Here is a 23,637-nt window from a genome sequence, read left to right as displayed (position 1 = left end):
CAGTATACTCTAACTGCAAAACAGCAGCAAACTCTGCAAGAATTAATCGGCTGAAAAACAAAACCAACTACGTCCAATTCACTAAAACTAAGAATTTGACAGAATACAATGTAACTCATTAAAATATTAACCAAACTTAAAACTTGAAATTTTAGGATTTGAGATTAGTTTTACAATGAAATTCTGTAAAACATACAAGTACGCAGTGCAGATCTGAGAAGAGCCACAACTTCTGCAACAGGTTTTAAAATCTAACACATGGGTATGTTAAGGGAAGATTTAAAAACCAAAAATCATGCTGTCGGCTTCCTGTTTTGCCAAAGAGAGGCCCCGAGCTGTAATAGAATTAGCACATTTGTTATCTGATGGGGGAGTTAAATCTTGCTCAACTGTTGTACTGTATCTGCATTCACACCAAAAGCCAAGGTAAGAACAGGAGTCGGAGGAAGGCATGCTGCACAAATCGGTTTCCTGCTTTCTAGAACTCTGCATGAGTCAGTGAGCTCAGGTCTGAGGACTGAATAATTATACCCTCTGGTTTCCAGCTTCACAGCCATTGTGCGCAGCCCTAGACACCCAGCACACAGATGCACTCAGTAAGAGACATGGAGTACTGAACAAAAGGAAGACTCACCTTCTGAGGCTGAAAGCAAGCTTGAAGAATTTTTAGGCACAGCACCTTAAAGGCATGAGCAGTAGCATCGCACTACCTAGTATTTAAAAAATACACAGCATACAATACAAGAGCAGGCATGCCAAGTCTTGAGGGAGAATGCAATTACTCCCTCGTCTGTCCTTAGAGTTCTGTTTTACACACTTTAAATCAGAATTGTGAAAAACATTCACGGAGGACAGATATCAAAAACAGAAGCTGGTCCCTCTTTCCGGCAGATATCTTAATTTCTGGTGCTGGAGTGATGTCATACTGCTGCTGATACAACCAGGATGATTAAGGAGAATGCAGATTGTCACTCTGCTAGCAAGCCCATCCATTTTCTAACCACGTCATCCAATTCAGCATCACAGGGGAGCAGGAGCCCACCCCAGGAAGCAACAGGCACAAGGCGGGGTGCACCCAGGACGGCTCACCACTCCACTGCAGGGCAGGCAGAGACGCAAACCTCACACCAGTGCCAGTTCTCCCGGAAGCCAATTCATTTGTCAGTATGTCTGTGGACTGTGGAAGGAAACCCGTGCAAACCGAATGAGAACATACAAACTCCACACACCCCAGAAACAGAACCCAGAGTCAAGTGCTGTGAGGCAGCAAAAGCTAACCACTGTGCCACCGTGCTGCCCCATGCTGCCCACTCTGCTAGTATGTTCTTCGGGGCTAAAGTCCAAACGAGCTTTGTTAGAATAGAATCTCTCCAATTACTGCATACCTTCAGAGCTTAATAAGTTATTTTAGTTACAAAACCTATTTTCTCACTAGGTATTAGTATAACTGCAAGCTCACAGACTCCTTCTCTCTGTGCCTTTTCATTTTCCAAATTATTTTGACTCTAACTCGGGTGCCGTCCAATTACTCCAATACGATACCACAGGCCTCTATTTTAAGAACAACAAGCTATGCACACTTGGCTTTTTTAAATTTAGGTACTGTGCATTAAAAATAGGACTTCAGAGCATAATAGTCAGTCTCAAAATGAAGAGCAACCAAAAAAAAAAGACTTGTGGTGAAAAATGTACAACACTGCCAACCCTATAAGTTCTGGAATGTCTCCATAAAAAGAAAAACAAAGTTTTTTTTCTCTGAATATTAAAGATTAAAACCTCTTTACAAGGATTTTTTTATTGCTGAAAACGACACTGGAGTGCCACACACAGTAGGAGTCTTAGGGTTGCAGTGCTTGATTTGAAGCTACAATGCAGCTAGAGCTGATCTGAATTAAAGCTCTGAATACGTAAAAAAATTCTAAGACATCCTTCTTAACCCAAAGGTGCAATTATGTGCCCTACACTCTGTTCTTCTGTTGAGTTAGCAAAGACTTTACAACCTCTGCAACAAGTAATTATCTTTCATGTACATGCACACCTAAACGGCAATTATCAATTGCTTGAGAAGTCCATCACAGCTCCTGTTGTGATTCCTGTATCAGCGCAAAGACATGCCCACCCGTCAGAGCCATTCACCTACAGGTATGTGACGCCCTGTGAGCACCTGAGAGGTGAGTTAGCTGTGACTGAGGAGCAGAGTGACATTACTGACATCACTTCAAGCCTGCGGGAGCTCGGACAGAAGTCACTGTTCTGCTGAAAGCCGATAGGGTCCTGGATAACTAACACCCTCCCACTCCTGTCAACGGTCAGCCTATCCTATGTTGCTGTTTGGTAAATCTTTCAGTCACATGGCTCTGACTCACATCAGTAACATCTGGGGATCGGGGCTCAGCTAGCACTCTGAGTGAACACCTCTCCTGGCTGAGCAACCAACAAGGCCCCATTTCTATGACATTTTGTACATGATTATGAAAAGCTGCGTTAAAAATTGATTAACTCCACCAAAGATTCTCTGAGACTCTTGGTAACTTGGCAACTTTAGATTCAGAGCAAAAAGCAAAAACCATGCATTAGAATTGTAGCACATAAAATAATTCTGTAGTTTAGAATGTTCAGTAGTATGTCTTCATGTCGCCACACAATGTCAGCTCTCCTGGCCATGAGGCATTTCATTCAGGAACAAAATACTGTTACAAACAAAAGCAACCCGGACTATATTCTTGTCACTAAATAAAACAAGTGAAATCCTGTTCCCATAATTTGGTCAACAGGTGCACAGAGACACACACTCACACAGCAGATAGCCTACAATAACTCTGCAAAATACGAGCTTGCTATAATTGATTCACTATATAATCCTAGCTAGAACCTGCAATAAAAACAAAGTTTTTCAGTCAGCTTCAATCTAAATCAGAAAAACTACGAGTACGTGACAGAACGTGCCAGTACTCATCTGTGTCCATACGCTAATATATCTTGCGAGAAGAAATGGAGAATTCACATTATCTGGTCATATCTGCTATGTCCACAGTGTATCCTTCGCTCAGAAAATGCAGGACAAAAGTGTAATCTACACAGTAAGGTTATTAAAAAAAGACAAACATCTAGACAAATTGATGCACATTCTCGGGTCTCCAATTCAATTGAAATGGATTTTATTTTACAGCTTCATGAGCTGTGGATTCTACTTGCAGGAATTAACGACAGTTGAAGGCAGGTAGGGTGAACCTCTGCTGAAAACCACAGCACACGTGGAACAACTGCCGTTCGCAGACCCCTGAGAAGCACGAGGCGGCACTGGCAGTGCAAGCTGAGAAACAAAAACAGCACAGCAGGAGCTCTTCCTAGGAAAAGCCACAGGTTCACAGACGGAAAGAGACCTAGGGTTTCAGCTCATGTGGCCAGCTCGATTAGCTGATTAACCAGCACCACGATGGAGATTGGGCAATTGGTCAGTGCACTTGTTGTTAAAAAGGGCGTCGCACTATCCCCTTTTCAGGTTTAGTCATGCGTTTTTAAGCAATTCTCTTACACATACAGAGCTGTTCCCCATTTACAACTTGTACGTCCCTCTGAGCTTCTATTAATAATAACAACAACAACACCCCTTGGGCTGGGCATGGAGCCCTCAAGGTATTCTCGGCCCACACAGCGGCCAGTCTGTCACAGCGTGGCCAAAGCTCACACGTCCTACACACACGCTGCACACAGCTGCACCAGAGTCGGACCGCGAGTGCACAGAGCTGAGCCTCGTTTGTCAACACCTGTAGAGTCAGCTGAAGCGGCGCCGTACACACGCTGTTGCCATGTCTTTTACAGCAACATACTGTAGCTTCCTTCAAAATGCAATTGGCAGTTACTGTGTTTCTAATGGATCCCAATGGAGCCAAGCATATTCATATATAGGACTTGTCATACTTAAGCAGGATTAAAACTTTATTTTAATAATTATTATAATTATATTAATGTAATATCACAATATATTACTATATTTTAAAGTAATAAAGCTGTTCTTATTTTAATGTATTAATATAATATCCAAATATAATCCAACCATCCATTCTCCAACCACTTCAGCCAATTCAGGGTTGCAGTGGAGCGGGAGCCTATCCCAGCAAGCAATGGGCACAAGGAAGAGCACCGCCTGTGCGGGACGGCAGGCCATCGCAGGGCACAAACACACACTGCACCCCGGACATTCTTCCCAGAAGCCAATTAACCTACCAGTACGTTTTTGGACTATGGGATGAAACCAGGGCAACGAGAGGAAATCCAAGTAGACAGCACCCCAGGAGTTAAACCCTACAGCACCCCACCGTGGCGCGACAGCAGAGCTACCCACTGCTCCAATGCTATACTTGCTCCAATGCAAGTATAGTTTTTTTGCAACTGTGTGATTGTACACAACACCGCTCTCTTCTGTTGAAAAGACTACTGTCAGATGCCTCATTTAACAAACTGCCAGGAGTAAGTAGGCAAACATGTTCGCATTTAACAGTTAGTGAACTGCGGGGCTGAAATGCGAGTTAAATGGACCTGTAAACTGATGAGGCAGAACACTCCGCCCCCGTAACACTGAGTGCTACACAGCTCGGGCCTTGTTGAGGAATCGGTCGCTTTTGTGTTCCTAACTGGGAAACAGAACCGGCCAAAGTCAAGTTTAAAAAGCTGTCACGTGGCGAGAAATAAACATGCAAAGCATGGGACACGACTTAAAGGCCACAGCAGGGTGGTCCAACGACAGGCCCTGGAAGGCTGGTGTGCCTGTAGGTTGTTTTGAAGCAGCAGCACAGGAAGAGCGATTAACTCAATAACGAGCTGATCTGAGCTGGAATGAAGACCCTGCAGAGCTCGAGAGGGACCGCTCCACTGAAGGATCAACTTTGAGCAGGGGTCTCAAACTCAGTTCCTGCAGGGCAAGGGGTCTTCTGGTCTTTGTTCCATCACTGATCTACCGAATGTCATACTTAGACATAATCAGAGACTGAAGTGACTTGTAAGTGTACCTTTAACAAAGTGACTATGCTGTGTAACAAACTGTTTAAAAAACCTTAAGGAAAAAAAACATCCACGCTTTATCCAGAACAGTGTCACAGGAGTGCCGGAGCCTGTGGGTACAAGGCAAGGGGCCTGGAATGGATGCCGGTCTAGCGGTAGAGCAGTCTCAGACGCACACTCACATCCCCACACGAGGGCCAAGTCCACAGATGCCATATGACCTACCAGCATGTGTTTTGACTGTGTGAGGTAACCAGATCCGCTAGAGGAAACCCATGCAAACACAGGGGAGAACATGCAAACTCCTCACACAACAGGAATTGAATAATGGGACCCAAAGCACTGCAAGGCACCAAGGCTAACCACTGTGCCAAATTCCTTTATCCTAAAACTGTAATAAACAGTTTAGACTTTGGATAATATACCAGTGTGTGCTGTTCTATATAAACAGATGGAAATGTCTGAAAGTGGCAGTTTAAAATAAACCAACTGATATCATTTCTGATTTAAAGCATTAATCAATGAAGAACTGCAGAAATATTCCTCTGAATAAAATTCCATCAGCGTGCTCCTGACACTGGTTCCCTGAAGCACTGTGACAACTTAAGATCAATTGACCAAAGAAAGCACGCTGCTGGACAAGATTTAAACAACAAAAAAAGCAACAGGAAAGCTGCTATTTTCAGCAACCAGTCAAAAAAAACAAAGAACAATCTGTACCAAAAAATCCCCTGATTGTTTGATGTACTTTAATGTTTGGATTAATTCAGATCAGATGACCTGGTGCAACATATCTGAAACAAGATTTCTCCTCTAAGGAATAAAAACACAAACAGAGACTTGTTATACATCTTCAAACTCCATAAACAATGAAACATTTGTGTGCATAGGGGGGGATCAGCTACAGTTTTACTCTACTAGACAGGCATAATGGAATGCCAGGCAGAGACCACCTGAGCTGAACCCCCAGTTCCCATCTCTACTGAGGTCAGCACAACATTGACTCAATAAAAGTGAGCGAGGTGGAGGATCTGACCTGCTTCAGTACCCAAATTTTGTTCTAAAACATTTGTCCTCGTCCATGGGTCTCCAATGCAGAGATTACTTTTTCCCCCCTCTGGGTGAACCGAACATCTTGTGAAAGTAAAGGGAAAAAAAAAATCAGTAAAAATGAAGACCTTCATTAAGCGACAAGGCTTTTAAGTTTGAGCATCACAACTCTGTCAGATGAGTCCCGATTAAAGCAACACTCATGAAATTCACAGAACCATCATCAGCAATAGATGCATGGCAGTCCTGAGCTCAAATGCAATTACAGCAAACCCAATTACAGTTTAATATTCTGAAATGGTCATGGAAATTGAATCGCAAAAACGAAAGCTGGTTCCACTGGCGCGTCACTGAATTTACAGAAAGACTCTTAGGTCCCTTAAAAAAAGCACTGACTGCTGTGGTTGATGTGCTTGTTTGTGCGAGAACCTGCAGCTGTCCATGATCCTCATCTTCAGAGGCAAGTTTCCCAAGACAATATTACCCTAAAAGCACAGTGCCTGTGTTGCTTTGCGCTGGAAACGAAGCAGTCTTTATTTTTCAGACAGCTCCGATAAGACAGCTTGCACTGCTTATGAGCGATTCCACACGTCACAGATAAAAGCAGAGATACACTGTGAACTGCGTTTATGTGATGATTACTTTAAAAAAAACTGTGGAAGGTTGTTCATCAGTTATCGACCCTGAATTCAGTTTCCCCTAGTGCACTCCAGAGACAAGCTACTGTAGATATGGGTCAGGAATCGTAACACCGCAGATCCAGACGGATTTTTTTAGAAGGACAGAAACCAGTATACAGCTAAAAAAAAAAAATTCTTGCTTCGTTTCACTGGCTCTGACTAACCTTTATTGCCCCCAGGTTGTGTGGAGCAATATCCACACAGGGTTAACTGCGCTGCCCGAGCTCTCCAGCTTCTGACATCATAATACAGCGAATTCAGCTCAGGACATCAGCCGCACAGCCCGGTTATATAACTGAACTCTTTTTCACATTTTACAGCATCCAGCAGGGCTGCCCAGCCATCGCAGGAAAAATAATCCAACGGCCAAGCCACTGAAAACAGACCGGGGGAGGTCACTTCCGCCCTGCGAGCCCGCGCGGCTCCGGCGGTACTGTCGCGCTGCAGCCGGCAGGCTCCAGGCCCAGCTGCGCTCCCAGCACGCCGGTGGTCACCTCCCACCCGACCCGAGACTTTCAGTCCCGTTAAACCGTGGCGGTTTCGCCGGCCCGCCGCCGGGAACATCGCAATACAGTACAACGCCATCTATTAAACTAAAAACACAGCAACTCAAAACCGAACTGGCTATAACTGTATGACACTGCTGAAGGCGTCAATTTTTGGATGCGCTGCCTCATCCCAGGTGTTGAATATTTACTGACTGTCTTTGTTGATTCGTTATTTGTCCGTTTCTTGCAGTACTAAGGTGAAGGAACAAATGTCTTTTCCTCCTGTAGGCTCTCGTTAAAAAAGCTGCTTTTAGAGAAGCAGCATCCAAATAAAGACGAGTCAACAGCCGGACTTCAGTATGTATATATATTCTTTGACTGATTGCAAATACAATGCATGCCCATCACTGAGAGACGAAGAAAGCGTGGTGTCCATTAGTTATACACAAAAGTATTTTTTTTTAATCTTAAACACAGAGGTTGTGAAGCAGGATTCACAACACTCCTCAACAGCCGGTGTAAAAAGAACCGCGCGGCCGCCAGCAGGTGACGGGAGAACTGTATCGACAGGTCAATAAGGAGGTTACATGTCACCGGCCCGGCTGCAAGAGTCGCCCGAGCTCAGCGGCTACAGTATCGCAAGGTGGGGTGCCGTGTTCAGTGGTAACGTCACCGAGGAATCTTCGAGACTCTGCAGCCGGAGCAATTCGGCGATGCCGGCTCTGTCGGTACGGGGCGGTCGGGTCAAAGTACTTCCACCGGCTGCACCTGCCTGCCCCCCGCGCGCCCTCGGCACCCAGCTGCGGCACGGCCGGCCGGCCGGGGCTCCGTCCCAGCCCGGGGGGGGGGGCAGGCCAGAGAAAGGAAAAGCACATGTACCCACAAAAATAAAAACAACAAACAAACAAACAACCGGTCTGCATCACTGAAATCAAATGCAACTGGAGAAAGTACGCGTCCGGTCTGGACAGCCCAGGCTAGTAACAAACGCCAGTACCGTGCTCGCCAATATCACTTTCGGGGCTGAAAAGACCCTAACTGACAGTCATATCGCGGCTGCAGCGGTCCGTTGCTCGAGTTGCCCGCAGGAAGGTCAGCGCTGCTCGCAGCGGGACTGGCGCACACCTCCCGAAGTTTGTGACACGATCACACGCGGCCGGAGCGCGACAAAGTTGCTCCAGCGATCGCTACACGTCGGCCCGGAGAGCGCAGCTGGGGGGGGGGGGGGGGTGTGCACTGGCAAAGTCCAAAAACCGCACGAAGGAGACTTCGTTTAAAATTGCTCCAGGCTCCGGGGTGAGTTCTCCAGCCGGTGTCATCACCGACCATACAAACACCCCCCGTCCGGAGAGAACGTCTCTCGCTTCCGAACCGACCCACCCCACAAGCCCCCTTCACGGTGAACAGTCGATCCGAAATGCTAAACCTCCGAAACGGAGGAGCGTTAAAGGATATGTTAAGAAGCAGAAACGTTAAATACAGCATGCAGCTCCGCGACCCGACTCCGAGGCCACACCGCTGGTGGTGCCCACTGTACTGTACTAGCGACCTGTCAAAACCGCCCCGCTAATGCACACTGACGCTACAGGAGAGATTAAAGCGTCCGAGTGCAAACCTGCAAGCTTTTACAGGCGTGAACTGTCGCGCACGTAACGCATCAGCACTCACCGTGTAGTTCTGCTCGCCAGTACTGCTGAAAATCCACCTTGTTCGCGGGGAGAAAAGTCCTGCCGAGCTCCGTGCGGAGAGGGCTCAAGTTGTACACCGAGCAGGCAGCGGCGGGACCCGAGCGGGGCTACAATCCTTCTCCTGCCGAGACCAGGCGCGCTGTCAAACGGATCGGTTCACGCAGCCCCACGTTTTCTGCGTCCAGCGAAAAACTACACGAGCTTGTTATCGAGATTTTCTGGGTGGCTCCAAAAAAAAAAAAAACCGCAGTCCAGTCCTGTACTTCGGGCTGCCACGACAGGGAAATGAAATCAACAGAAACGCCGCGATCGCTCCTCCCTCCCTTGTCGATCGCCCTCCCTCTCCTTCTGTACGTCTCTCTCTACCTCCCTCCGCGGGCAGGAGTATAAATCGTCGTAATCCAGACCGTCTACCGCTCTCTACAGGTCTAGCGCTTTAAAAAATCCCCACTCGGGCCTGAGACGGCTTCCGTCTTGTTGCAGCTTCTCTGGTTTCATACCGGACTCATAGATAATACCGCAAGTAAAACTAAAACACTCCGTGAAGTCTTGTCGCGTCTCTGCGGGTCTCCCTTTGCGGGGAGACGACATGTTGGCACCCGTGAGGCGCAATGGACGCTGGGTGTGTTTTCATCTGCCCGTGATCGTGCCAACAGAGATCAGGCGGAAGCTCATATAAAGTCCTTAAAAAGGCTTTAATATTTTCAAGAAACTCAAATCATGTTTGAGGCCAGCATTAAGCGGTCTACTCATTTTGCCTCTTACAAAACGACCCATTTTTTTTGCCCTGCGAAGTTATCCGAAGCATTCAAGCGAAGGGTGGCAGACATTACTGACAGCCGGCAGAACACAAAATCCCAGAAAAAACCGCTGTTCAGACTTCACATGAAACACAGAATCAATTTGTTCCATGAAGAGGCAACATGCGCTTAATCCTTCTACTGTTACAAAATTTAATTTAATTTCAGAGGAAAAACGGTTGCAGACTCCAATTGCTGGTATGTTGTAGAACACACAGTTGTAAACAAGAATTAGTGAGGGCACTCTGGATATCGCAGGCACACGAGGGTCTGGCGCTAACCCAAGGTGGCACACCACTCATAAACAGTGAATCACTCAGCTCTGATATTGCTTTTCCAAGTTGTCTCTCGCACAAATTTTAAATCAAAGAGGAGGCCACCTGACCCAACTAATTTTCTTAGCCATCTCCTCCAAGGACCTTGTCGAACGGCTGCTTGTAACAAGCCAGGGATTCAGCTTCAGTAACATGAGGGTGTATCCTGCTCCATACTCCCACAACTCTCTGTGTAAAGTGCCTCTCCCATGTGTTAAATGCTCTTCCACATATTTCCACATGAGCTCCCCCAGCTTGTGTTCCACTGTTGATGCCAGGACAGTCCACTGGGTTGAGTGTCAGGGCCTACGAGGATTTTGAATACTTCAGGTTGAAGTCCCCTTGTAGTCTCCTCAATCTGGGACTAAAAAGTTTAGTCTCTTCTATCCAGCTGGTGCTGGCCACTCCTTTCAGGTGGCGAAGTGTCCGGTTGCTCTTTTGTGGAGCGATTCCAAAGCAGTGATGTCAGCCTGGCAACCTAGAACAGCACCCAGCATTCTAAGTGACTTTTTTTTTTGTTGCTGCAAATGATCATTTGGCTTCATGAGCGAACGACCAAAGCAGAAGGGGGGGGGGGGGGGGGAACCTCCGATCATGGCTAAGGCTGCCCCTGTAAACGGGAACAGAGCAGACGCTTAATACACACAGCTCTAATCAAAGATTCTCTCTCGGCTGTCCACAGCACCAGTCATGCATCCTCCCCTGCGAGATAAGCAAGCAGGCACCCTTCTCTGTAGGGCGGCACTGTGGCAGCAAAGTTTGCATGTTCATGATCGACTAAAGGATCATTTGCATTATCGTTTGTAGGACAATTTGCAAGTGGCACTCTGCCACTAACAGTGTGGGAAGGATTTCACCTACAGTATGCTCCACTTCTCTCTGATCTCGGCTGTACCTCCGAAAGGTTGCTCGAGTTGTATAGCTACGCGCGGACTAGAGGTGCTGCACGCCTTTTGGGCTGCAGCACGGCCGGAATTTCGACTTCCTGGAACACTGAATACAGGGGGGGAAAAAGCTTCCGAGGCAGGCAGGGAGGAAAACAGTCCTGCGGCGCGCGGGGCGTCCTCCAGAGCTACCCCTCTGGCGCAGGAGGCCGGTACGGTGCAGACTCTGGCTGGCAGGGCGACGGTGGCTCTCTTTCCCGCCTCGGCTGGCCTGTGTGGTGCTCATCGTCGCGGCGGCGGTCGGAGAGAGAGGGCTGGGGGCAGAGCGGACCCGTCTCCAAGCGGCGGGCTCCTCCGGCGGTCCTCGGGCCCAGCTTCGTCTCGCCCCCCCCCCCCCACACACACACACGCAATGGGGCACTTCGTTTCCTCTGCAGCCCTCTCAGGTAGGCAAGGAAAACCGTCCAGTTTTTTAGCACATTTTCTACTGTACACATTATCACATCCATTTAAATTTGCACCAGTTCAGCTGTTCGAATTAGTTGTTCTTGGGTGGATCTAAAAATTATGCTCTCATTGCCCCCTCAAGTGTTTGAACCGAAGCAAACAAAGATGTGATTATAAGAACAGGGTGCTTGTCCCCACCAATCCAGAAATGGAAGAGGATTAGTGTGCATTTTTCTAAACCCAACATGGCTGATGAAGAGACTGCTGGTCCACTCTACCCTGGGACAGAAAGGAAATACCCTGAACAAGAGCTGCTACCGTCTCAATCAGCACAAGTGCGTGGGGGGAAAAAAATAAACGCTTAGTTAACTTGATGAAAAAAGGATAACACAGACCTGAAATAGTATTAAATTCAAGATGCTTTATTGGCATGACCGATGAGTACAATCAGTGTTGCCAAAGTAGACACCTCTTGCTTTTTATCACAGAACTGATCAAAAGAATAAATCCTGGAGTGAGAATTAAGCAGCCTTGTGTGGCTTTACTGAAGGTAAAGACTGAGGTGAAATTACAGTTGGGTTTCTGACCGAAGAACCGGTCTGCCCCCCTCCCTCCACGAAGGTATTGATACTTGCACTCTTGCGTTCCAAAACAAAACATGAAAATGCTAAAACCAGAAAAAAACACGCAGGCTCTTACAGTCCTCCTGTGAACTTAGACCATTTGGGAAATGGTCTGTCGTTCATCTCACAGAATGTGCTTTGTAAATCGCAAATCTAGCGCCGTGAGAGACACCGTGCAGGTCACCTCGTAACGAAAGGCCAGGAAGCCAGGCTATCATCAGGAGAGGCGAATGTTACAAAATAAAATGGTAAAATGGTACAAAAAGCTGTTGTTTTCCTGATGAACGTTTACACCATGTGTTGCCAAGGCACGTGAAGGTGCATTTTTGCAGATATTCTTAGAGGCAAAGACGTCAAGCGTGCAAGCTGATAGAACCATAATGAAATTCACATCCCTGCTTTTGAAACTGCAGAGACTGAGACGATAGAAAAAAAATGAGCAAATTTAATTTGAACGAGAAGAAAAAAATTAAACTAGGTTATTTACTTTGTGTTCAGCGCCACACGAGAATTCCAAGAAATCCCCCTTTTAGCATTTAGACAGAGATCCCCATGATACACTTGATTAATCATTAAAAGAGGTCCACTAGTGCAATCCAGAAATTACTGCATCTCTGTAAACAAACTTTCAGTGCTGAAGTGACTGTATAGCAGTGTGGCTCAAAGCAAAACCTTAAAGGAGAAAAGCACACCTGAGGCTGCATCACCTTTCAGCCACGAACCCACTCAGCACTAAATCCAGTAGGCTGATATTAATGAAGACTAATTCCAAATGTAGACAGTTGTGACTGCTCCCAGATCTAGACTCCAATCTATGAATTTTGAATTGCACACAAGATAACTGGGGACTTGAACCCCTTGCAATTAAAAGAGCCCCCAGGCTCCATTTCAAACATTACTAGACATAGGTCTCTCAAACACTGCCATACAGACTGGATTTGTTTTTTAAAAAAAAGATCAGCACTTTTCAAATCCCTGCTTTTTAATTTCTCGCCGTTTAAGAGTTCACTCAAGCCAAAGTGAATCATTCACATAAAGAGCTCCAACAGCTTATTAATTTTGCAATGAATCTGTATCCTACACTAAACAATAATCAGCAAATGGCCAGGGATTTCTGAGTTTGTTCATTTAATGGAACCAGGGATAACAGTCCATTAGCTTATTAGCATTATAATGTCTATGGTAAACACGTAGAGCCAATCTGCAATTTTAAGCTACGTGATTTTCTAATTATGAATTAATGAGGACATTTTTAACATAAAAGGCTATGGAATAAGGGGCAAAATGAATGTTTTTTCTTTAATGCAAGTGTGGAGAAGTGAAAGTGCAGCTACTGCTCAGAAAATCCATCCCTGCATTGTTGCACAAGCCTCAGTGAATTAAGAGCTTACTGTAAGTGAGCGTTCTGTACAGTGTACTTCATCATTAAATAATAAGACGGAGCAGCACTAAACAAGTACAAGTCCTCCCCCCAATAAAATATTTTTATATGCAGATTTCTAAAGTTACATTGTTGGTATTGAATTCTACATGGATTGTTTTCTTTTGCTGCAATTATTAACATATCCCCATTGTTTTCATAAGGGTGTGCGGACAGCTGTAGAACAGCCATTCCTTCCTCGCATGCACTGTTGGCTCACTGGGCCACTGCAGAACTCCTGGCAGACCAATATGGACATCAGAGGTCATTTCTAGCTCTCTCTCAGACATTTCCAAGACGAGAATACAAATGCAGGACTACAACATTTGTTGAAAAAGAAACAGGTTGGAATCAGTAGTAAAAACATCCATTTCTATTTGTGTGAGCACGCATCTTAAAACTACTGTGCTTTTACACAGGCTTTGCCCTTCCCCACACTACAGCCGAGCTGCAACTACATTTCTCCCTTTATTTTGACCCACCCTCCCCCAGGGAAAAACAGGAACATCTTCAATCTAACAAATGGAACCGAGAAGCATAATAAACATGGATGAGATACGAACTGCTGACGTGCAAAGAAGAGTTTCTTGCTCTTCCTTTGAATAATTGCATGGCTGGATGGGAGCTGGCAGCCTCCAGCGGCGCCAGCAGTTAATCTTGTTCCTCAAAAGCATCTCCCCTCGATCCAGGGCTGGCTCAGCCCGTGAAGACGCTCCAGTGAGGAGCCTCCCTTCGCACAGGCCGAAACCGATCCAGATCACTTTCATGCCCTGCACGGGCCAGACAAGCAGATTGGACCGAGGTGCCCAGGCGTTATTCTCTGGACACATCCCCCTCACACTCTGGATCACCGATCAGCAGCTTCTTGCCAATCACACAGAAAGCAGCAAAGCCTAACCCTAAGGAAACAGCAAGGCCAGAAGCGTGAGGGCGATGTCATACACAGGCGAGTATTTTCTGCTGCTGGAGAATTTCAGCGCCCAGTCCGTGAGCTTGAGTCCCGTCCTGTTATTGACAAAGTCACAGGCATGTCATCGCTGCCACTGAACGACCAAGCTCCTTCCACCGGCAAATGTGAAAACAGCCCCTGAAGCAACAGGCCCTTAAGTCAACAGCTATGCAATCTAATTTACAATCGTTAATTTCCAGCCGGCTGAAACAAAGCCACACTCCTCCAGCTCTAAAAAGAGTTCCTCTGCTTTGAGTTATGTTCTGCATTTCCTCTGTCCTCCTCCCCCCCCTCCCCATCCCCAGTGGAACCTGCTGCTCAAGGCCTCCGAGGAGACCTGTCGTACAGGAAGGGCTTCTTAGCTCTTCAGCATAGGGCTTTGCGCAGAACAAACAGCAGAGGCTCCAGCGCTCCCAATGCAGACTCTCTCCAGATCCTCGGCAGCTCGTCATCATTAAACACACTTCCGACGCAGGGAAAGAGCCCTCGATGGCTGTGAATTCGTGAAGGGGGGCCCTGCTAGGCCCTGATCAACCCCCAAAAAATAAAGAAAACTGGAAAAAAAAAATCTACATGCAGAGAATTACAGAACTTTTTGCGAGTTATGGAAAGTAAAGCAAAACCTACATTAGCATGTGGCAGAACGAGATTAAAACAAACATCTACAGCAAATGGAGAATTCGGAGAAAGTATGAAACATTACCGCCTCAAGTGCAACTTTTCAAGCTCAGGGGATCCACTGTAACATCTTTCCAAAACTATATGTTACATTATACTCATTCCCCCCCCTCACTTATAGAAACATCACATAACTTTCCAGTTCAGGGTCGCAGTGACCAGTCCACCGCCGTTCACACACAGACACAGACATGCATTCCCTCAGACCAGTGCCAATTAACCCACCAGTCTGTCTCTGTAATGTGGGAGGGAACCCACATAAACGCAGGGAGAACATGCAATCTCCATGCAGGGAGCACCTCAGGAAATGAATCCAGGGCCTAAGCACTGCAAGGCAGCAATTTTAAAAACGGTGCCACCGTCCTGCCCCTTAAAGAAAGAAACCATTTTTAAAAATACCTAGTGTACAAGTGGGATATTCGCTTTTGAACACCGAGGTCTAGATTACATCAAAACCACCCAGAAGGTACAAACTCACTTGTCTTTAGAAGCCCACCATTTAGCATGTTCTGTGTAATCCAGGCTTTCCTCTGTAACTCCTTTTTGAAAACAAAACATTATGTGCCTGAAATGAGGGATTTTTGCAGGGTTTACACATACTTTTCAATCAGACACGCATTAAGACTCCTTTTCCAAATAATGAGGTCAATTAAGCAATATTCGAGTTGAAAAGAATACCAGAGCACCTGGCAGACCTTGAGGGCCAGGGTCCATCCCCATATTAGACCGCAGCACAGTAAAAAGTTTACCCCTTAAGGAGGAAAAAAAGCAGTCTGAAGTTTTCATTAATGTTGACGCTTCATACTGACTCACAATCACGTTCCTAACTGCCAGTTGTGGTGTGAAGTTTTCCTTTTATCCCCCAACGCCATGTGTGCCTCAATAGTTCTTATGCAGTAAAGCTCCCTAAATCCTGTTCTCAAAGACACGTTTGCAATCTCAGGAAATGCTGAGAATTTGTGCATCTGACTTCTCATCAGGCTGTCTTGCCTGTACAAAGTCAATATCTCTGAGCACCGTTCCATGCATGAATTACCTGGGCAGGACTTCACTCCTCTTCATCTCCTAATTTATGTAAAAACACAGAGACGAACATCAGTACAGCTTCCTTTCAGCGCAAGAAAAAAGCTTCTGTAAGCACTCTGCCACAGAGTCTCGGCGATAATTATCTTGGGGATATCTGACAAAATTCTCAACTTTAATAGACTATCTCAAGCAGGAATCAAGTACACTTCAGCGCCCCTCCATCAGAGAGCAAGGAGCTGCAGTTCAAAACAAGCGAAGATGCAAAACTCCACAACTGCTAATTTCCTTTTTACTCCCTTACATCAAACAGCAGTATTTTCTATTTAAAAAAAAAACATTAAAGAACTGTACATGTTTTTAAAAAAATGTGTAAAATACTTTGACAAGAAAGAATGTGGTGCTTTTCTCTGAACACACGGTACTGCTGTAAAACCAATTCTGCTTTAGGACTTAAATACCAGATATATACCAGGAGTATATATCAGATAAAAATGCCACCATCTTCACCATAAAACAGAATGCCCATTTTGTGCATTCATTTTTAAACAAAGGGTAATCAGTTAAACGGTCAGTAATTGTTCATCTATCCATTGTAAGATGACCAGGGGAAGGGTCATCCAGGACAGGTATTTCAGGAACGACCTGCTTAATATACTCGACTTAGACCTGAGCAAGATGGCTGCCAAGAGAAACCAGCTGACCCGCAGATGGAAAGGGCTTAGTCCGAAAAACAATGAGACACAGGTGTGACTCGCCAGGAAGCAAAATATATATGCCCCGGAAACAGTGAACCAGCGTGGAGGCTGGTAGGTGAATGCATTTTGGAGGAGATAGAGGAATCAGGTTAGTGTTTGTGCGGATTGAAGAATAACGGATTAACGGAAGAAATAAAGGATTATCATTTACGGTTTGTGATTTGGATACGACCCAGATTTGTGGTACTTTACGGTCTTTGGAACTCGGATTGAATTAGGATTGAGAGAACAGATTGCGGACTGGCTTGGAAGACCAATGGACTAGAGAAACGGAGAAAAACTCCACGGAAATTAAAGAAGAGAAGTGTGGTGTGAGTACTTTTGTCTCAGTTACATAAACCTTTCCCCCAGAGACACCACACCATCCATATATCTTCTCATCGCTGCTTTCAATTCAGAGTTAGGCAGGGGCCAGAGCCTGTCCCGTTAAGTACCGGGTGCCAGGTGGGGTACACCTTGAAAGGACACCAGTCATCACTCACTGTGTCACAGAAACTGCCCTCTGTAACCCCTCTCTGAGCAGCTGACCGATTCAGAGAGCTGTGCCCATCCTTCACCCCCAAACAAAGTTAAAACCTTCCTGGGCCTCTTGGAAGAGTCACAACTATAAGCTGCCCACCTGACTGTTCACCAGTTCCACACCTTGGACACCTGCTTCAGGCCCTCATTCTTCTATCATTTGCATCCCTCACCTGACAGCACATCAGCTGTGCTGCCTCACTGAGAAAAGGCCAATACAGCCTGCATCTGCTTCCAGAGAGAAAACACTGTGTGTTGAGCAAAGGAATCAACCCACTTACGGTCATAAGTTACTACTGTATACAAGAGATAGTTGTTCTTACTTTCTTTTTTGTTAAAATAATAAAGCTCCTTTTTTGTGTGGAGGGAGGTCAAGTTTCTCAACAATATTAAAGAGCAGTGTCTCGCTGCATACTCATCCAAAAAAGCCACAAGAACATGGTCATACACCACCCAATGTCTCCACAGTCAGTTACTGGTTTCCACTCTGCAGTACTATGTGGCCATACATTCTTGCCAAACTACTCTGCTCTGTTTTCAAGGTGTTCAAATGCATGCAATTATGTTAAACTGAATGTAAACACCACTCACTTATGTCAGAGTGCAGGGAGGGAACAGAAACATTGTGGGTGTTCAAAGGGAACTGCTTTGTCACCACAGAGTAAAATCCGGGATAATCAAGACGTTATTTAACAAGGTTAAGTAATCTACTAGGGAGGAAAGCTCACACAGTCAAGGAGCTATACCAAGTGTAGTCACAGCCCTACACTGGGCAGCTGTTAGCTGGCTGTGACCAGGAGCTTCCTCTCTCACTATTGTACAACTGCTCCCCACAGTAGCTGTGCTGCCATGCAACAGCGCCCCCTGAGGCCTGCAAGTTTCCCATAAAATCAGCAAGAGCTGCTTCACTCCTCCAACAGACACCAGATGTGCCGAAAGTCCCGTTGGACTGGCAGTGACGGGGGTAACCCCTTGACACTGTGCAAACGACCCCAGTTCCACCAGCACGGGAACAAGGGCGACAACAAGTCCAGGGTTTTAATACCCCTGGATGGGGTATTAAAAAGCAAAATTATTTCGGTTCGAAATAAAAAGCTTAAGTTGACATCTTCTCTCTCTGCCTCCCTCTCACCTTAATGTCTAGGAGAAATCACTCCCTTCCTCCATTCTTTGTATTTTTTCCTCTCCGTTTCTCCCTCCATCTCTATCCTGCAGGACAGGAAACCACAGTAAGACCCTCTTCCTGCTGAGTTGGTCCCAGTGGCCTAATCTGATCTGTAAAGTTTAAAACATTATTAACTTTGCTGACCTTTTTCCTGTATAAATGATTTAAAGAAAAAATGAATCCTTACTACACTAACAGGAGTCTAGACGGTGTTGTACTGGTATGTAAATCCTTACTCCTCAATGAGTACATAGGCACATACACTTAAGGGACAGGGAACACTGTCAACTTCATATATATTCATAAGATCTCCAACCCTGTTATGTCTATGTGTCATATTTTATTATGCTCTCTAAGCAAATTATTGTCTTTCCACTCAAAAACAAAACATGGCAAAATAGATTAAAATAACATTTTAGAGCACTTTAGTATGCTGTATATGCTGTTATTTCCCCATTAAATGTTCTGCACACAAAGAAGAAAGATAGTGAGACCTTTCCACAGGTCTTTATCACACAAACAGCACAGGCCTCTGTTCAGACTGTTCCCAATACTAACAACTCTCTTGCAGCTCTGAAGGCCAGCCTCATCTTTGTTGGGATCTCACACTGTCCATCTCCGAAACTGATCTCTTTAAACTGCTAACTCTGCCGGTGCTAACTGCTAAACAACTTAAGACAAATTATACTGGTGTATCCAAGTTAACCTCCCATATCCTAAAACTTTCTAAAATATGCTGCTTTAACAATCCCAGCCTAAAACACAAACACTGACATGGATGCCCATAACATCTCCTAGCAGACAAAAATACTGTACAGGTGCCTGTAGGAGTCAGCTTTTTCTCCTGTTATTGTCCAATCAGACTAGGGAGACATAACAATAAGAATGCTTTGCATTTCTAGACACATGATTTTAGGGTTGCATCTTTAACGAGTTCAATCTGAGTAATGGGGAATATCAGTTATTTAAGACAGCTAGCTTAAGACAATTACATTTAGATGCAGGTTTGTTGTAGACAAAACATAATCTTTTTAATACGTTAAAATGTTCAGTAAAAAGTTAATGAACTGACAACCTGTTAACCACATTAATAAACTGTATATTTAGTATATAAAATTATAACACCTACTGGACAAAGTAACCAAAGGAACAGTTGTTGCATTGTGGCCAAGACACTGCCTGAACTCAAAGCCTACAGTAGTACTGATAAATTAGAAACCAATAAAATCAAACTTCACGCTCTGAGATCAGTGCTATAAATATCCAGACTAAAGTTTATTATCTGGTCTGCTGCACTGCAGCAAATTATTTTAAGTTAATACATTTACATCAGCCTCAAATAACACCTTTTAGGTAGGAAACAGCCTAACGGGGTCAGAAAACACAAGATAACTGCAAAATGATCAGTTCAGATCAGAGCTTAGAGCGGAGAACAAACTGTCCATCTGTTTGTTAGCACACTGCGAGAAGCAAGGGCAACACGTTTAATGGCATATCACTACAGGGCAACATTTTAGAAGTGACTTGTTAAATGTATAACAAGCAATTAACGTTCAGTTTGTTTAACTACAGTTCCAAACACAGATGGACATGTTTGAAGTAGCCTTTAAAAAGTACGGAACCGGAGGTAATAAGCAAGACAGACCGATATCTTTGAGTAACTGCTGCAGCTTAGCTTCAGTTCTTTTCCTATAGTGAGGTCTGTCAGCTATTTCTTTTGTTATTCTTCACTGGTTATTAGTAACAAGTGTATATTTGATATCTGATGTGTATAAAAAAATATGTATTTATTCAATAAAGACATTTTCGTGTATTTTGCGGTTGTGCAATTTTCTTACTCTGTCAACTAGGAGCGTAAGTTTGCTACGAGTTATTATTATCCAGAATATGCAGATTATGTCCCCTTTCCTGGTGAATTCAAACACCACATCTGTTCCAGGTTCGAGCCAGGTTAAGAACTGCAATTAGTATGATGCAGATGAAACACGTCTGCACAATGTGTTTCCACTTACCCATCTGAGTATGGGTAATAAAACTGAAATTAAACATAGTTGAGAGGTTACTTACTACCATGTTATCAACATTCTACTCGTGCCCTTTTAATAGGTTACAGGCTACAGAAGGGAGCTGCAGCTCCTTTCCTGACGGGTTAGGAAAAGTACCATAGCTGGTGAGCTCCAAGCTAGAGAAACTGCTTTGCAGTGATTACAGTCCGCCAGCTCTGAATTCTAACTCTGGATTACCACATCCAACTCCTGAGGCTGTGCGTGCTTAACGAAACCAGGCTTCGGCGCCGTTAAAAGAAGCCGTCAATCAAATTCGTCAGGGACGGGGGAGAGCTGCCCACCCCCTCCCGTGATGTCCCTGATAGCTGGCAGCTTTCCTGCATGCAGATCAGGTGCCGTCTGCACTCGCACTCGCGCTCCTGTGCGTTCTAGCCCCGGCAGCCTGCCAAGGCGGAGAACACGCGCCCCGTGCCCAGTCCAGTGCTCCCCCGAAATAAACCCGCGCTCCACGGGGCGCTGAGCTTCAGGCCCAGAGAGCCTCCGAGACGACCGTGGCGCCAGCAGAAGCCACAAAGACACACACTGCCCACGGGATCTTGAAATTCAGCTCTTTCACACTCTGCCTTTTAATTCTGTTGAGTTCACCTGTCCCTTCGTTCTGGGTTTTACTGCACACTGCACACGGGATGATGTACGATAAAAGGGGGAATGTAAAATACAGGTTATTATTACTGTAATAAAAGTGATAGGCAATCGATTCAAGAGTCTCGGCCGTTTCTTAAAATGCATCAGGTATCGACTCTGACAACCTGGCTCGGCGAGCCGGGCTCCAGAGGGGAAGGACTCAGCCGTGGGACGCTTCCGAGGAAACACATCCAACACGGACATCTTCCGATGACCGTGCTGGATCGGTGCCAGTGCACAAATCCATTACCCTCCCCGTACCCTACCGGGCGCAAAGCAAGTCTCCGAGCGATCGGGCTCCCGCCGCGTGTCCGACCGTGCACACGTGGAACGTCAGGTCCTCGCGTCGCTGCTCTCGGGCACCTCGCCGCGGAGAGCGGGAGAGCGGGAGCACGGCCCCGCGGTGGCGGAACAGCGGGTCTGGGAGGCGCGTGCACCACAGGGCACGCAGAGGGTGGACAGGATGGTTTATTCTCTGACCTTCAAAACCAAACTCCCCCGCTGCTGGCAGGGAATGCATGCCAGCACAGATGCATCCCTCAAAGCTAATTTGAAAATACAAATGCTGGAGAGCTGCCAGGACTCCTGGAGAGCTGCCTGTTCAGGGCCGGACTAAGGGGTGGACATAGGAGGTGTGCACCATGAAAAGCTATCTCAGATCCCATCCCTGGTCTCAACACGTGAGAAGGAGCTGTCGGACTAACCTTATGTGCTTCGCATCCCATCCAAGAACAACAGGCGCCAGGTTGCCATAACACTTAACAGGAACAGGTGGCTTTCTGATAAGGGACAGATACCACCAACAAACCCCGAAAACTGCTTCATTGAGCGAGGGTTGGTTGCAGTAAGTGAGCAAAGATCCACCTGTACAGGTGGTAATGCTTAGTGTAACTTTGTCTATAAGCTTCCCGTTGTATTTATAGCAAGAAAGATTGCAAACAGATTTAATGACCCAGTACCAACCTCAAATCCATTATTTATACAGGACGGACTGGCTCGTAGCAGACCCGCCTTTATTGTAAAAGTCAAACTGTTTCTAAAGCCTTTCAAAACTTCTGGGACACGTGTGGAGTAAGAAAGCTGTCCACTGACCCATCTGGAGTTTCCTTCTCTCTATCGGGAAATAAGGAGTGATGGAAGACTAAACAAGTGAAGACATTACTGAAAAAACAAAGGAGTAAAAAAATCATTCGTCCCATTTATAAAGCTCATCAATACACTAAGTACATCCTAATGCTGCCATTTCCCTTGAATAAAGCTCCTTTCATCCCCTCATATATTATATTAGTCTTTATTCTTTCTATTCAATATTCCTCATGTCTATAGGCTTCGAATTGATGCAGATTTCATCACAGTGCCAGTCAATCGATTAAAATATTTTAGAACATTAAACAAATTTACCTCCCGTCCACAGGTTCAACTAAATAATCCATCCATTTTTAGAAAGCTGCTTGCTCCTGGTATGGAACTAAATAGTGACAAATTAAACATTTTAGCAAAACAGCAGTCTTTTCAGGCCTTGGGCATTTAAAGCTCAATTACAGTGTTCATAAGTTTTCTTCACTCAGTTATAGTGCACTGCATCATTGGATTAATCAGATATCGTTTTAATTGAACATCTTTCAAGAACAGAAAAGTACATTCCCTCACTCCAGTATAATGATTTATAGCTCATTTCTGGTAAGGCTATGGATATTTCCTTATTTTTTTCTAAATATAACCAATAATGATGATTTTACAGTCCTATAATTCTGGACACATATCAACTCAGACAATCTCTCATCGATACAGGAAGGACAAATGCACCTTTAATGCTTGCTCCAGTACAAGACCATTCCTTTCTTTACAGTCTGAAATTAACGGCTCAAGGCTCTCCCAGCTTTCTGGCAAACAGCACCTCCTGTAACTGGCTGAGACACCTGCAGGCTTACAGCCACGTAAGGGATAGCCACATAATGGGCACCATGTCAAGCTCTGCGGCGCTTGCAGACACCCAGTCAACAATCCCAACATCTGGGCATGTTCCCGAGTCTCACCTGGAACATTTGGAATTAGCAATTCCAAATTGCAAGAGAAAACCTGGAAACGGTCACTTACGACACAGCTCAAATTCAAACCTACAATCTCTAGCTCTTCTGAATTCCGATGGATTTTTTAAATTTGGATCTGTGGCTGTCCCTATTGAAAAGGCACTCTACTCCGCCTTATAGCAAGACAGAAATGGCTTATCCTGAACACACTAAATTTTGATTGAAAACCCCAAAACTCGCACCAAATGTACTAGCTAATCATGTATCGTGCCTTCATTTGCAGGGTAGGAATGAAGAAGGGCAGAAAAGGGGGGAAAAAAGACAAAAATGTGGACAGCACTGGAATGATCAAATTATAAAGTGCCAAGACCATTTTTAAAATCCACATACGTACACATACACAAAAAAACAACAAGCGGTGCTGATTAAC

The 23,637-nt window shown here is 45.3% G+C and overlaps 1 protein-coding gene across 4 annotated transcripts in view; it reads right to left on the bottom strand.

The window, feature by feature from the left end:
* thrab (thyroid hormone receptor alpha b) overlaps positions 1-23,637 on the bottom strand; it is a 129,261-nt gene that overhangs the window by 80,222 nt on the left and 25,402 nt on the right. For 2 of the 4 annotated variants that reach the window (XM_015362186.2, XM_015362189.2), the window contains exon 1: positions 8,888-9,251. The exons of 1 other annotated variant lie outside the window; for it this stretch is intronic. The gene's annotated coding sequence lies outside the window, so the exon portion shown is untranslated. Of the gene's footprint in view, positions 1-8,887; positions 9,252-23,637 lie in introns of those variants that run through there. One more of the 4 variants, XM_069185736.1, reaches the window with a different exon arrangement.

Source organism: Lepisosteus oculatus, chromosome 28 (genome assembly GCF_040954835.1).
Source record: "Lepisosteus oculatus isolate fLepOcu1 chromosome 28, fLepOcu1.hap2, whole genome shotgun sequence".
Lineage (NCBI taxonomy): Eukaryota > Metazoa > Chordata > Actinopteri > Semionotiformes > Lepisosteidae > Lepisosteus > Lepisosteus oculatus.
The sequence above is the reverse complement of the archived record's forward strand: the minus strand, read 5'-3'. Positions and strand labels throughout refer to the sequence as shown.